The sequence below is a fragment of the Corythoichthys intestinalis genome, chromosome 7 (assembly GCF_030265065.1).
Source record: "Corythoichthys intestinalis isolate RoL2023-P3 chromosome 7, ASM3026506v1, whole genome shotgun sequence".
Classification (NCBI taxonomy): domain Eukaryota; kingdom Metazoa; phylum Chordata; class Actinopteri; order Syngnathiformes; family Syngnathidae; genus Corythoichthys; species Corythoichthys intestinalis.
In genome coordinates, this window is record NC_080401.1 from 40,554,881 (window position 1) to 40,570,683 (window position 15,803).

The 15,803-nt window shown below is 40.1% G+C and overlaps 1 long non-coding RNA gene across 1 annotated transcript in view; it reads right to left on the reverse strand.

The window, feature by feature from the left end:
• LOC130918500 (uncharacterized) overlaps positions 1–15,603 on the reverse strand; it is a 56,114-nt gene extending 40,511 nt beyond the window's left edge. The window contains exon 1 of the long non-coding RNA XR_009063768.1: positions 15,455–15,603. This is a non-coding gene — a long non-coding RNA (uncharacterized LOC130918500). The remainder of the gene's footprint in view (positions 1–15,454) is intronic.
• Between the last annotated feature and the right edge of the window lie 200 nt (positions 15,604–15,803).

The following is a 15,803-nucleotide window of genomic DNA, read 5'->3' on the forward strand; positions in this document are numbered from 1 at the left end:
TCTTCCTTGGGGGGGGCGTGACAGAAAATAATTGAGAAGCACTGATCTACAGTATCTATTCATCTGTCTATCAATTGCACTGGCAACGCAGATGAGGCAGACACTGATCGAGTGGGGCCGCCGTATTTTGCTGTCAAAAAGAGCAGCCGATGTGCGCGTGTGCGTAGTAATTTTCCCACGGTTTTAGTTTCGTTTTCCCCGCTAATTTTAGAAATTAAACCCTTTTGAGAAGTTGGCAAAAAGAAAAAAAAGACGAGGAGTATCGTACTTTTCAGCAGGAATGGACAGAGGAATTTGCCTTTGTGGAAAGAGCAAGTTCTGCGGTGTGTCTAATATGCAATGATAAAATTGCATCTATGAAAAGGTAAAATATAAAGCGGCACTTCGACACCCACCATAATACATTTGCATCGAAATATCCGGCGGGGGACAACAGGAAGAAAGCATGTCAAGAGCTTCTTACAAGAGTGCAAGCTAGTCAGTAGCAACTCCGTGTTTGGACCAAACAAGGTGACTGGAATTCGGCTAGCTTTGCTGGCGCTTTAGCAATTGTGAGAAACGGGAAAACATTCACAGATGGGGAGTACGCCAAAGCAGGGCCGGCCCAGCCTATACACAGGCTATGCAGCTGCTTAGGGCCCCTGACAACTAGGGGGCCCCCAATCTGGCAATTGTTTAATTTATATTCTATTTTGTTTACTACAGTTTGCTTTATTTGACTTTTGTGAGTTTTGATACTATATATAAAAATATTAAAAAATATATAAAAAAATATATAAAAATAAATAAAAGTTCTTCCTTAACTTCTTTCTTTCCTCTTTTAGAAAAATGTTGGGCGCTAGACTGTAAGAACTGACAATCATTTGGGGTGAAAAGTTTGAAGTATGCAGTGCAACAAAATCTGATTAATATACAAAATATGGACGTATGGCTTAGATTGCATGTATGAGTTTCACAGTACACTGTGATGAAATGGTGGACCAAAAATATTGGCCCCTTTGCATTATTTTTCTTAGGGCCCCCAAATGGCCTGGGCCGGCCCTGCGCCAAAGCATTCATGCTTGATGTTGCCAATGACCTTTTTGACGACTTTTCGAAAAAAGACAAGATTATTAAACAGATAAAAGACATGCCCCTGTCAGCAAGAACTGTTCACGATCGTACCGTCATGATGTCAAATCAAATTGAGGCAACGCAAGTGAAGGACATAAATTCAGCTACATTTTTTCACTCGCTTTGGATGAGTCAACGGACGTAAGCAATTTATCACAGTTCAGCGTGATTGCAAGGTATGTTGTCGGTGACACACTAGATGAGGAAAGTCTGGCAGTTTTGACTATGCAAGGAACAACAAGAGGGGAGGATTTATTCAAGTCCTTCATTGAGTTCGCTAAAGAAAAAAATCTACCAATGGACAAACTTGTTTCGGTGTGCACTGATGGTGCTCCGTGTATGCTTGGAAAGAACAGAGGATTCATGTCGCTTCTTCATGAACATGAAAAGAGACGTATCCTAAGTTTCTCAATGACTGCATCACGCTTAACCTCATTTAGTATCAACTAGACTACAAAGCCATCAGCAACACCATGCAGCACCAGATGTCGCATTAATGGTAAGAAATATTCATCATTGATTAGCAACAGCATAACAATGTTATTAAAAAGAATTCAGAGTCTTATTGTACTTTAAAATGTTGAAATTATATAAAATGCACATATTACTCGTATTTTTAGTTTTAAACATACTGTATGGCTCTCACTGGATTACATTTTAAAAAATGTGGTGTTTATGGCTCTCTCAGCCAGAAAGGTTCCCGAACCCTGATCTAGCCTCTTCGGTCCTTGGGTGGTTTTGGCTATGCAAAGCAAATGAGCGTTTATGCTAGTCACATGATCTGTTCGAAAAATAATTTTGACCCATTATAATTTTTGTTTTTGTTCATTTCATTCATTTTTGTTGTTTTATTGCTTTAGAACTTTTATAGACAACATTTTACCAGAAAACTCTTTAATTTTAAAATCATATATAGACCCCACTCACATGACGTCACAACCACGCCTCTGCGCCATATTGTCCGTCAGCCCGTCGTGTTTATGCATTACCACTACGTAAATTCCTCCTATTATGGCGTGTTTTTTTAACATTAATAATCAAAATGCTGAAGGCGTGTGTGGCGGTTGGTTGCAGTAACAGAGAAGACAGACGGGGAGACTTGAAGTTCTAACGCATTCCGAGAGACCAGGAGAGGAGAGCGAGATGGACTACTGCAATTCGACGAGAAAACTGGGCACCAAACGATCACCACAGACTATGTAGTCGTCATTTTATACATGGTAAGGTGCATTTAATATATATTTAGAGGGATTTGGGATGACAACCACAATTAAGATCATTGCGAGGCTAATCGCCGACAACATACAGTTTCAAATTCAAGATGTTTATTTCTTCCGCCATCATTATTTTTGGAATAATATTTAGCTGGTACCAAGTGAAAGAAGCTGGCCTCGTCTACGGATCATCAGTTAAACAGGGCTGTCCAAACTGTTTGCAAAGGGGGCCAGATTTGGTGTGGTAAAAATGTGGGGGGCTCCCTTGGCTGATTTACGTAGAACAATATATTTAAACAATTTTTAGCAAGCCCTTCTGTGTGTCACATTTGCTTTATTATAATTTTTCTAAACTCATAATTTCAACAATCTCGCCTTTGTGGCGTTCTCTTTCGACACTCGGGCTCTTGCGAAATACTGCTGCTGTGAAATTAAACTAGCTTCAAGTTGCTATAATTTCTCGCTGCGTACCTTCTTTGTAATGTTGTCCAGGGGTTGCGCTAGACTTTTTCGTTGTCTGTCATTTTGACTGACAGGGTCATAAAAATCCGGTCATAATCTATTTTTACCCGTCACTTAAATTTCTAAAATGATAATAATGACATTATGGTGACCCTTTGTTTGGCATAATTTACCTTCCGTACTTGTGTGTCCATTTGGCCGAGCGCGTTACCGGCTACGACACAGTCACGTGACAGAGACACTTAAGAGCCGCGCGCGTTTCAAGCCGGAAGGCTTGAATATGAATAGAGAGTTCACAGAGAGCAGCAGAGCTACAGCGGCTGGACACAGCAATTCGAGCTAACAAGACTCTTAACATTGCATACCGCTTCAACAAATTCAATAGCATTTAGTTTTCATTCATTTTAAATTAATATTCTGTCCGAACAAGCTTAACAGAGAATCCACACCGTGCCATCACACATCAAGCAGATGAATATGTAACTTTTTCTCTGCAGTGACAAAAACAGCTGACTGTGGCCCCAGTAGGTAGGCTACATATGGAACAATGAAATTAACAGTTCACCTGCTGTGGCCTGAACGCAGTGTTACACCTTCCTCCTGGTGCGCATGGACTTGAATTGCGTGCCCGCTTGTGCAGTCCCTCTTTTTTCACCTCTTTTATCAACACCATCGTCGTTTTGGGGCTTTTTGAAGAAACTTCGGACACTCAGTTGCCTTGACATTTTTCAGAGTAAGGCCAACGACGTCATGCATCAAGAGAGACAATAGCTAATTAATATGCTCACTCGCCACCCTGTGGTCTGGGGTGTGAATTGCAACCTGTCAAAATGACAGATGGACTTCAGTTTTTTCCGTCACTGTTTTAAAAAATCGGTCAACGACGGAAAATATTCGGTTAACGCGACCCCTGATGTTGTCGTACATGTCAGCCTGTCTTGTTTGGTAATATTGCGCCACATCGAACTCTTTGAAAACAGCGACTGTCTCTTTGCAAATGAGGCAGACACAGTTGTTGCGTATTGTATTGAAGAAATAGTCCAATATCCACCATCCTTGACGCGTCGGCCATCGCAGTCAACATTTTTTTTTATTGACTGTCGCCATTTTAGAAAATTGAAAGTAAAGGGTCACACGGGGTAATGTTGCTTAGAGTGCTGCTCTTAAAGTTTTTTAAAGTTTTGTGAGAATAGGCTGAGTTTCTGAGGACAAGATAGTTGTAGATATCAGGGTAGCAGATGTCAGGCAGAGACGGCGAAGACAGCGGGTCGAAAAATATCGATTTAGGCATCAAATATGGATCTGGCGAATGGATAGACTGAAGCTTTTCCACATAACGCCTTTTATGCAACGCATCAAATGAGTTCACAGTATCTGAAAGCACCGGGACTTCCATGAATTGCACTATAAATTGCACGACAAATTGAAACCATTGAGAATACGGATAAACAATGACGGACAATATGGTGGCCGGATACAGCGACACGTGTGATGTTGGTGAGTGGGGTCTATAGGAAAGTCAGTTACAAGCAATGACATTTTTCGGCCACGGGGGGAGGGGGCTGGCCCCCCTGACCCCCTTAAACTCTGCGTATGGTTATTTGAGTAACAGATTTTTTTCTGAATTTGGTACATATATTACATCAATCCATCAATTTTCTAGAGAGCTTGTTCCCATGGGTGAGCTGAGCCCATTTCAGCTGATTTGGGTGAGAATCTGAATCGGCACTGGTCGCCGGTCATCTGCCAAGCACATATTGACAAGCTACCATTCTTACATTCATGCCTATACATAACTTAATCCTCAATGCACCTAACATGCGTGTTTTGGGAATGTGAGAGATAGTTGGAATATTTGGGGGAAACTGTATTTTAACATAACAGGTCCTGAACCAACCCTAACCATTTGGCCACACTGCTGACCTTATAGTATTACAATTATGAACAGAAACTGTGTCATAAACACTTCCATCCAGAGGTTGCGCTAGACATTTTCGTTGTCTGTCATTTTGACTGACAGGGTCATAAAAATCCGGTCATAATCTATTTTTACCCGTCACTTAAATTTTTAAAATGATAATGATGACATATTCAATAGTATTTAGTTTTCATTCATTTTTAATCAATATTGTAACGCTTGCTTGGCGGCGAAAAATTAGACACGGAAGTCATGGTATTTTTCTCCCTCTTTTTACTCTGCTTACCGCCAACAACACCAACAAAACAACAACTCCACCCCCAAAGAAAAAGAGGCAACTTTATAGACCCCAATCACCAACGTCAAACAATGATCTTAATTGTGGTTGTCAGCCCAAAATCTTCTAAATATATATTAAATGCATCTTACCAGATATAAAATGACTAGTACATAGTCTGTGGTGATCGTATGGTGCCCAGATTTCTTGTCGAATTACAGCAATCCATCTCGCTCTCCTCTTCGGGTCTCTCAGAATACGGTAGAACTTCAAGTCTCTCCGTCTATCTTCTCTGTTACTGCAACCAACCGCCACACACGCCTTCACCATTTTGATTATTAATGTTAACGAGCAGAAAAACACGCCGTAATAGGAGGCATGTACGTAGCGGTAATGTGTAAACACGACGAGCTGACGGATATTATGGCAGCTCCAGTCAGGGGGGCGGAGTTGTGATGTCATGTGATTGGGGTCTATACACAGGCGGCAATCTAGTCCACCAATTGGATGACGGGCTGGCACACCGGGTGCACCAATAAGAACCTCGCGTTGATGTGTCAATCACGGTGCCGCCGCCAGACCCCGGTGACGCTACAATATTCTGACAGAATAGCCAACGACGTCATGCATTAAGAGAGACAATAGATAATTAATATGCTCACTCGCCACCCTGTGGTCTGGGGTGTGAATTGCAACCTGTCAAAATGACGGACAGACTTCAGTTTTTTCCGTCACCGTTTTAAAAAACCGGTCAACGACGGAAAATATTCGGTTAACGCGACCCCTGCTTCCATCACTGCAAGGTTTGGTCTCAACATTGGTAATTGGACGGTATAACAGCATAACCTGTACGTACACTTTTTGCTGGGTACGGGACATAAATAAGACCAAACCAATTGGGTGAACGGGGGGTCAGGGCTACATTTCCCATGAATATGAACCTAATTAATTGATGGGCTGAACGATCAATGCAAAATAAATCTGTATTGACTTATACTAACTTTCATGCGTAATGATCAGGTGACACACCGTTTGATTCAAACTTTTGTTTTCAAAAACTACTAAATAAACATTTTAAAAACTTCCAGAATGAATGTCTGGATTTTATCAGCAAATTCAAACTGCAATATTTGAACATAAATTATATTAACATACTTATACACTTTTTACCTCCACTCTGATTAATGTATGATTATCTGAAAAATGTCTGCATAGGCTGCAAATAAAATATTTTAAAATGAATAATGTAAAAAATAAATACATTTTAAATAAATGCAAGTTATCAGCCAATCAAATGTGCATTTAAGGGGGAAAAACGGAACGGTACATTCAGCAAGTTAAAAGAGGTAAATGTCTTAACATAATGAAAATAATTCACTTAATAATGGTAGGCTTAATTCTATCCTTAAAGCATTTGGAAAGACAAAATTACCCATATAACTGAACTCATTATTATATGAAAATAAGGTTGCTTAAAAGTTGGTGGAGGACAATTTGAGCATTCTGAAAAGTTGGTAGTGTTATGTCCCTACCGTCCCTATGCAAACCTACGCCCTTGCACCACTGTGAAACTAATTAATATTTGTATTACAATTTTCAAACTCGTATCGCATGGGGGTAAAAGCCGAGTAAAGATCAGAACCTTTTATATGTACCTTGAAAGACCACATGAGGGCAGTAGTGCCAAGGTAGTGAAGGACTCCTGGACCTGCAGATCCAATTTTAGTACCTTTTCAAAGTCAATCATGCCCAAAGCAATGAATTTAATAGTGATACAATTAAAAAATGATTTATTTAACATCTAAGTGAAAAAACAAACAAACAAACAAACAAACAAACAAACAAAAAGGATTGAATCCCCCCTCCTCCCAAAGTTTCCTTATCCTCCATCCCTGGATCCCTCAAATCTCCTCTCTGCTCTATTTTGTCATGCCAAAGTTGGCCACGGTAGTGATTGCAGACTTCCAGCAGAGCGAGGCTTTCTCATCGGGTTCCTTTTGTGTCTTTGTTTGCCTCTTCCAAAGGCACCACAGGCATCCTGTGAAGCTGTTGGCTCAATCCATCCCGGTGGTCTTTGCTTTACTGTCCTACATCCTAGAGGTTGTACACAGCTGAAGGGGTGTCTTACTGTATACCCACTGTGAGTTGTCATTGCCAAGATAAAAGAGAATGCAAAGTAAGAGTATGTCTAGTTTATATTAGGTGCAACTAGTATGATTAGAATATTGTGAAAAGCATTGCATTTTAGCCAAAATCTAGCACTACAATGTGTCCCTATTGGTCATGAGCAGTGCTGGGCATGTTACTTTAAAAAACGTAATTAGTAGGGCTGTCAAAATTATCGCGTTAACGCGCGGTAATTAATTTTTTTAATTAATCACGTTAAAATATTTGACGCAATTAACGCACATGTCCCGCTCAGACCGTATTCTGCCTTTTGGTAAGTTTTACAGCAAGGCTTTTTGTGCTGCAGCACAACAGCGAACTCTTGTGGTCGCTTTGTGACATGGTTTATTTTCTTTCTTGCCAGTTCATATGGTTGCACGACGTCTCGGGCTGAAGCCTACGTTGTAATGTTGTGCTTATATGATCCTTGGACAAGACTTGTCCGTAAGTATGGTTGTTGTAAAGAATGTACGTATTATGTTAGTATGCGAAATGTTCTATTTTTTGTATGAGACGCTTTTTGTTTATGTTTAGTGAACCTGTATAGCGTGCTAAGCTAACGTTGTTGCTAATGCAATGCTTGTGTACTTTTTTTTTGTAGTTTTATGACGGTCTAAAGAGGACAATAGTTTGAGGCTATTTTATTAATAAATCAGATGAAAAAGGAAGAAGTCTGATTATTAAGGCGTCGTTCCCTAGCTGTCTAGCTTTGGAAAAAGTAGATGCTTCGGAGTGAGGACAGCATAGACAGATTTAAATGACAGTAGAGTGAAATGCCCACTACAGGCCTTATGTACCGTATGTTGAATGTACTGCATATATCCATCTTGTGTCTTATCTTTCCATTCCAACAATTTATTTTACAGAATATATATAATTTACAGAAAAATATGGCATATTTTATAGATGGTTTGAATTGCGATTAATTGCGATTAATTACGATTAATTAATTTTTAAGCTGTAATTAACTCGATTAAAAATTTTAATCGTTTGACAGCCCTAGTAATTAGTTATAGTTACTCACTACTTCTTCCAAAAAGTAACTGAGTTAGTAACTGAATTACTCTATAGTAAAAGTAACTAGTTACCAGGGAAAGTAATTATTTTTGTTACTTTAAAAAGAAGTTGTTGTATGTCAAAGAATTTGAAATTTTCTGAGCAGTATTTGAGTCAGTTGAATAGAGAAGAACAGACAGGTAGTTGTGTTATAGAACCTTGTAACATTTATTGCACCTCACCAGCAACAGATTTATCCTACACTTGAAGTGCAACAAAAATAAACAGTAAACAATATAATAAAATAACAATCAGCAGTGAACAATATAAAGTGAGTTTAATCAATTAAATCTAACGCTCACAACTTGAGACAACTGGTCAAGTAGACATAGCCTACTGTACTTCAAGTATTTATTTATTTTTTATTTGAAAAAAGGACAAAGTTTCCTCTGAATGCTCTGCCATCATATCCCTCTGCATCTGTTTTGCGTGTGTGTGTTTGCCGCACGCGCTCTTCCGGATTGTGTGTGAAAACGCCGGCTCTGATTGGCTTACCATGACACATGACTCTAACCGTCAGCCAATCACAATCACTTCCATTGCATCTATCCAGGTGGTGCATTCAGGTAGCCTCGTCCCCCTACTCCTCCCGTCACCCTTAAAGCGTCTGTCGGGGGATGGGAACAAGGCTAGCATTCAGGTGCAGCAAAAACAGAAACGTTAGCAAGCTTTGGAAAGCATTGTCTAATTGAATGAGCAGGGACAAACAGCCTGGAGTCTTAAGAAGTACGTGTTGTAATATTCTGATACAGAATTATCCGAGGCACCCTAAAGTGCACACGGCGCCAATATTGTTTTGCTAACATGATGCGGGAGTGAGTTAGAGACACGGCCTGCCGAGAGCCGTATGTTTGTTTTAATGTTGAAGTTGTATGTGCTATTAAAGAATCAGAGTGCCAGCACATCCTGTGTGGTATATCTTTGCTAAGAAAAAGCACAAAACAAAACAGGTGCGCTATTTTCGAACCTGAACGCACCCCAAGTCTTGGATGACAAATAAACAGAGCAGAGTAGACTCGCTACGGCTAGTAGTTTCTTCAATTTATTCACAGTAAGTAACGCTTTTGATCGTCAGTAACGGTAATGGCGTTGTAACGGCGGAAAAAATAGATTACCCCGTTACTGAAAAAATAATGTTATGTAACGACGTTATTTATAACGGCGTTATTCCCAACACTGGTCATGAGTAGAAAGGCTTCCACTGTTCTGCAGCAATTTTCCAGTAGGTATGACTGATAGACAAGAGTTATCAAATGCACGTTCTCCTTGTCCTTATCTTGAAATTTTTGATCAGTTTTAAGAGAGGATTCTAGAAATGGCAGCGGGAAAAAACAAATATCTTGCTCTTGATTTAGATCTAGATTCCGCAATCAATGTTCTTCCTATGTCACAAATGTGGCAGGGAGCCTCGCTGGAAGAGGAGCAGTCATGATATTGAAGGAGAGCCAGAAACACCTGCAACAGATTAGTGTACCTAATACAAGGTAATAAATCCCCCTCACCCTTCTCAAGCATCCCCAGATGTACAGATTTCTGGGGAAGGGACATGGAAATATCTTGGAATTGGGTTGGAGGGCACTTACATTTACTCTCCACTGTAAATAGAGCTTGACTTGCTGCATGAATTTCTGTCACCACTTCACCGTCAAGCATTTATTATTGCTCCCAGAAGACATGATTGAGGCTGGCCTTGTTACTGTCAGTGTGGGGCAAGTTACTTCCTAAATGTAACATACAGTATATTACTGCAATATAGCCATCTCTTTTCTTTACTCTTGTCTTCTGTTCAGGGTCGTGCTGAACTGCCGCCTGTCCCAGCGGACTTTAGGCAAAAGGCAGACTCCAACATGGACTAGTTACCAATAAATAATAAGGTATATCTCTCTCGCCCAAAATATTTTTATGATCTCATCATTGCATGACAGTTCTAAAACGAACAATAACTAATTTTCATGCAACACTAAATACGACCCCTTCATACTAGCTAAGTTATTAACTTACGAGTAGTTTTTAAACACTTATGAGATAAAAAGAGCCATTCCCATAGAAATTAATAATAGAAAACCTTTTTATCCTAGGCTATGACTTTTAATTTGATATTTGAGTTGGGAAAAGCTTGCTGGTGCAGCACAAATGTCCTGTTTCAGGCTATAAATATACTCTCCCATCCACAGCCGTGGTACTGTACAACCCCAGCAATCACGTGGAAGCTTCAATTTACGATTATTTCTTGTGCTGCTCTTTTAAGCGCGAAGGACACTGGGTCCGTAATCTTCCATGCAGGGGTCACACATCATATATTTTAAAGGGAAATAATACACGCTAACTCGGAAAACAGAATTTTTGTATGAGTGAAAATGAATTGCTGGTTTGAACAACAAAGAACTTTAAAGTGTTGAAACCGGCTATATAATTTCATAAAATCCAAATATGCAATGGTTAATGATTACAGGAAGGACAACAAAACATATATACACTCACCGGCCACTTTATTAGGTACACCATGCTAGTAACGGGTTGACCCCCTTTTGCCTTCAGAACTGCCTCAATTCTTCGTGGCATAGATTCAACAAGGTGCTGGAAGCATTCATCAGAGAGTTTGGTCCATATTGACCTGATGGCATCACACAGTTGGTGCAGATTTGTCGGCTGCACATCCATGATGCGAATCTTCCGTTCCATCACATCCCAAAGATGCTCTATTGGATTGAGATCTGGTGACTGTGGAGGCCATTTGAGTACAGTGAACTCATTGTCATGTTCAAGAAACCAGTCTGAGATGATTCCAGCTTTATGACATGGCGCATTATCCTGCTGAAAGTAGCCATCAGAAGTTGGGTACATTGTGGTCATAAAGGGATGGACATGGTCCGCAACAATACTCAGGTAGGCTGTGTCGTTCCAACGATGCTCAATTGGTACCAAGGTGCCCAAAGAGTGCCAAGAAAATATTCCCCACACCATTACACCACCACCACCAGCCTGAACCGTTGATACAAGGCAGGATGGATCCATGCTTTCATGTTGTTGACGCCAAATTCTGACCCTACCAGCTGAATGTCGCAGCAGAAATCGAGACTCATCAGACCAGGCAACATTTTTCCAATCTTCTATTGTCCAATTTCGATGAGCTTGTGCAAATTGTAGCCTCAGTTTCCTGTTCTTAGCTGAAAGGAGTGGCACCCGGCGTGGTCTTCTGCTGCTGTAGCCCATCTGCCTCAAAGTTCGACGTACTGTGCGTTCAGAGATGCTCTTCTGCCTACCTTGGTTGTAACGGGTGGTTATTTGAGTCACTGTTGCCTTTCTATCAGCTTGAACCAGTCTGGCCATTCTCCTCTGACCTCTGGCATCAAGGCATTTCCGCCCACAGAACTGCCGCCCACTGGATATTTTGTCTTTTTCGGACCATTCTCTGTAAACCCTAGAGATGGTTGTGCTTGAAAATCCCAGTAGATCAGCAGTTTCTAAAATACTCAGACCAGCCCTTCAGGCACCAACAAGCATGCCATGTTCAAAGTCACTCAAATCACCTTTCTTCCCCATACTGATGCTCGGTTTGAACTCCAGGAGATTGTCTTAAACTATGTCTAAATGCCTAAATGCACTGAGTTAGCATGTGATTGGCTGATTAGAAATTAAGTGTTAACGAGCAGTTGGACAGGTGTACCTAATAAAGTGGCCGGTTAGTGTATACTAGTGTATACTAGTATATATTTCAGTGATGCAACGATTAATCGATTAACTTGAGTATTCGATTAGAAAAGAATATTCGAATTAAATTTTGTTGACTCGAGTATTCGTTTAATTAAAGTGGTGTTGTAATGGTTTATTTGGAAAGTGTTTGCATTTAGTTTTATTGATTAGGGTGGATACACTGCCCTCTGGTCTGCCTCTTTTCACATGGCTGAATCCAACTGCTCCCTGTTAAGACCAACGTAAGCTCAGTTTTTGTTTGAGCTAATGTTTTTTAATGCAGTCATAATTTAAGTTTATATATTTTGCCATTTTTTTGTGGGAATATGTGTCCGAACCATTTGTTTAAAGCATTGTTTAACAAAACTTTAGCATTTAAGCTACTGGACTTTTTCTATGTACTGTAAGTTAGCCAATTGTTCTTTTGTTTTACATAGATTTTTTAAAATAAATGTATACAGTTTGAGTCTCAGCTCAGGTATTTGAATTTTTCATGTTCCCTATCAGATTACTCGATTATTCGAACTAACTAGTCCATCGATTAATCGACCACTAAAATATTCGATAGCTGCAGCCCTAATATATTTCCAGTTTTTACAAATGTGAATGGACATTGCGCTGCTCCTTCTGATCGTTATTTGCCAGGGATAACAAATGTAAAATTGTGAGTATTGTTTTCTATTTCTGTACACGGGCATTTGTCCTGTTTGTGTTCATATATCCGTTGCTGACAGTTTTATGGCATAGCAACACTGATACCATTTGTGAGCCTTTCAATGGGATTTTGCATTATTTGTCATCATGAAACTAACTGGAGTTATCTAAACGAAAACTAAGTGGTTGTTTTCATTGTGGTTTTTTGGGGGGGTTGTTTTGTTGGATTCAACACTCAATCAAAAGCTGCATTTCAAAGTAGTAGTCAAGTAGAATAGTATATAACATTTGGGAATATTTCCACTGCAAGTTATGGATATACGCTTGGAATGCATGCCCATTTTCCATATGTCGCCCTTTCGTTGAAGTTTCATGTGGACCATCTTGAGAACATGAGGCTGGACTAAACACGCTTACTCAGAATCAGCATCACTGCTTTCCATTGACTGTCCAAAATTGATCAGTCATTCTTGTGTGGCCAGACCTGCAAGAAGTCTTTTTTTTTTTTTTTTTTTTTTAAACAATCTAGTTGCATTAGAGAACATTTTTTACCGTCGCCCAAAGAAGATGGCGATTGTTTCTCTGACGCCAGTTGCGCCAACTGCAAAAGTTTGGCTTCCAGGAAATAAAAAATGCTGAGTGACTACCGGTGTAAGCAATAATATTAACTGCGTGAAAGTTATTATAAATTTACATTAAAGCTACTTGAGCTTCTCTTGTATTGCTTATGGTAGCAAGTTAGTGAGCAACTGGCTTTTGGCCACGCAGCTGTCTTTCACGTTCTGTTGTTTTGTATCGTATATATTGCAAGTGTAAATCACACAGGATTTGTGCATCCCCTCTATTCAAACTAACTACAGGGGACAGAATTATATATTGTATAATAAGACTCACGCCAGCCTGCTCCCACTGTAAAAGTTCTCCCAGGAGCTAGCACATATGTCGCTCAATGGGCTTTTTTCCCTCCTAATTGTTTTGCATTATGAACAAGTTTCCTGAGTGAAATATGGGCAGCGCCATCTTGGAAAATGTCTGCTCCGAATTTCCGGTTTAGAAAGAATAACATGAATTGCGTTTGAAGTAAGCAGTGTGTTGACAAAGTTAAAATTGCAAAATCCACCGAGCGGAACCCACAGAATCTCCAAAAATTGATTCAGCACGATGTAGATGAGACTCCCGAGACATTCTTTGCTGTGCGTGAACTTTCATCAGTTCGTTGATCATTCGTGGACAAAATTATAACAACCTGTCAGCCTGTGTTGACGTGAGGTGTAGATTAATACACCTGCCACCTGAGTGACCAAAATGAGGTGACATTCCAAATAATATTACATTTGCCAAATGCAGAAGGGCTGACACGGATTTTGTTGTTACAAGGAAATACTAGATGTTATGTACATGTAAACAAAAATAGAATGTCATTTTTTTTTTTTGCAGATATTGATCGCAATAAAACATTTGTACAACATGATTCTATTTCTTGTTTTATTTAAAACGTTTGGTGCATGTGCAAAACAGGTCAATAAATCACAATTTATTAAATTATTAGAAAAGCAGAGCTACGGCGCCTTGCCAAACTTTCACCCGACATTACGGCCTCCAGATGGTTTTTTTCCCACTGTCCTCGGTAATTCCAGCTCCAATAGCGTATCTTAAAGTTGCTGCAGTTAAAAAGCTCATAGTTGGATCTCGGGATCGAGCTGACGGTCCACCGCGAGACGAGCTACTGTCTCCCAGCCTCCCTGGGTAGAACGCACGTAGTCTTGATATACTGTATGTCCATCAATGAACACTAAGTGTTGTTGTTGTGAGGCACATCAACTTGTCTTCTCTTGCCTAATGGCGTTTTCCACCTGTAAACAAACGAATTATAAACTTGTAAGTCTTGCATTTATGTGTTGACATAATCGTGATATCCAACACGTACTGATTAGCAAAGGGCTAGCACCACATACAGTAGTTGTAGTAAATAATATAAAAGATCATCATAATTACAATTATCATCGTAATAACAATATCAAAGGCAACAAGTCGTTTCATGCGCAAGATTTTAGCTTTAGTATTTTTTGAGCACCAGACACATGAAAATGGAGGGATAGGAAGACCATACCTTCCATAACACAGCGGCAACATGGCTACAAAAACACCCGGTCTTTGTGGTGGCACGAGCTTGGTTCCACATCTGCCAACATGTTGTCCTCCTGTTTTGACGATGGCAGATGGATGCGGAATTTCCAAATTGTCTTTTTTAAGGGATTTTGATGAGTAATGTTACTTCAGCTCCACTGTTGTTTTGGATGGAGAAATTCCAAGACGGAAGTTGCGAGCTGACATGCGGAAGTAAAGTGAAAGTACCTCGGGAACTTGTTTATATTTGTGGCTTTTTTTTTTTTTTTTTAATTAGAGCTTTATTTACCTTCAGCCAATGCAACCAATAGTATGGCGGTAGGAAAGTCTTAATCAGTGACAGAACAAATCATATCAGGGCCTGTGTGTGACTAATAAAACCCAGGATTGTTAGAGTCAAGCAGGGGCATGGCGTGTTTCTAGCGGACTGATTATTGCCAATGGTGAAATGTACGTAGACTTTAACACACAAGTGAATCCCAGCAGCCAGCCGGGCCCTAAAGGCCCAGGGCAGTGGCACCACCAGCACTCCCCCAAGCTCTTCCCGTTGTCTTAACAGTAATATATAGTTTGTTAATCGATATTTTGTTGCACATGTGCCCCCATAGCAAATTGCCACCCTAGGCGAATGCCCAACCCACCCGTGACAGGAATCCCCACTGTCTGATAGCCTTTCTTCATCATCAACCCCTGGGCTTCAGCCCACTTTAGCCAGTTGGAAAAGGCGGCCGTGCCCAAATGCTTTGTGGGCCACTGGTGACGAACTTGACTAACCTGTGACTCGACAGCGTTGTGACTTGATGTGACTCGGCTTGACCTGATATAAAATAATGACTTGACATAACCTCTTGACTCGACTCAACTTGCCCACAACAGGAAAGACTTGAGACTTGCTGAGACTCAGACCAAATGACTCGTGCGAGTGTCTGCTCAGATTTGGAGTTTTTCTCAAAGCAATCAAGTTCAAAGTCAAAGCAGTCAAAGCAAAGAAAAAAAATCTGCTGACTATCAGCTCATATCTTAAAAAAAACAACAACAACAAAAAAAACGCCCTAATAAATAAGGTCACTCATACTATAAAGGCATCACTGTAAGTTCATAAACATTTTTAAAAAACGATCAT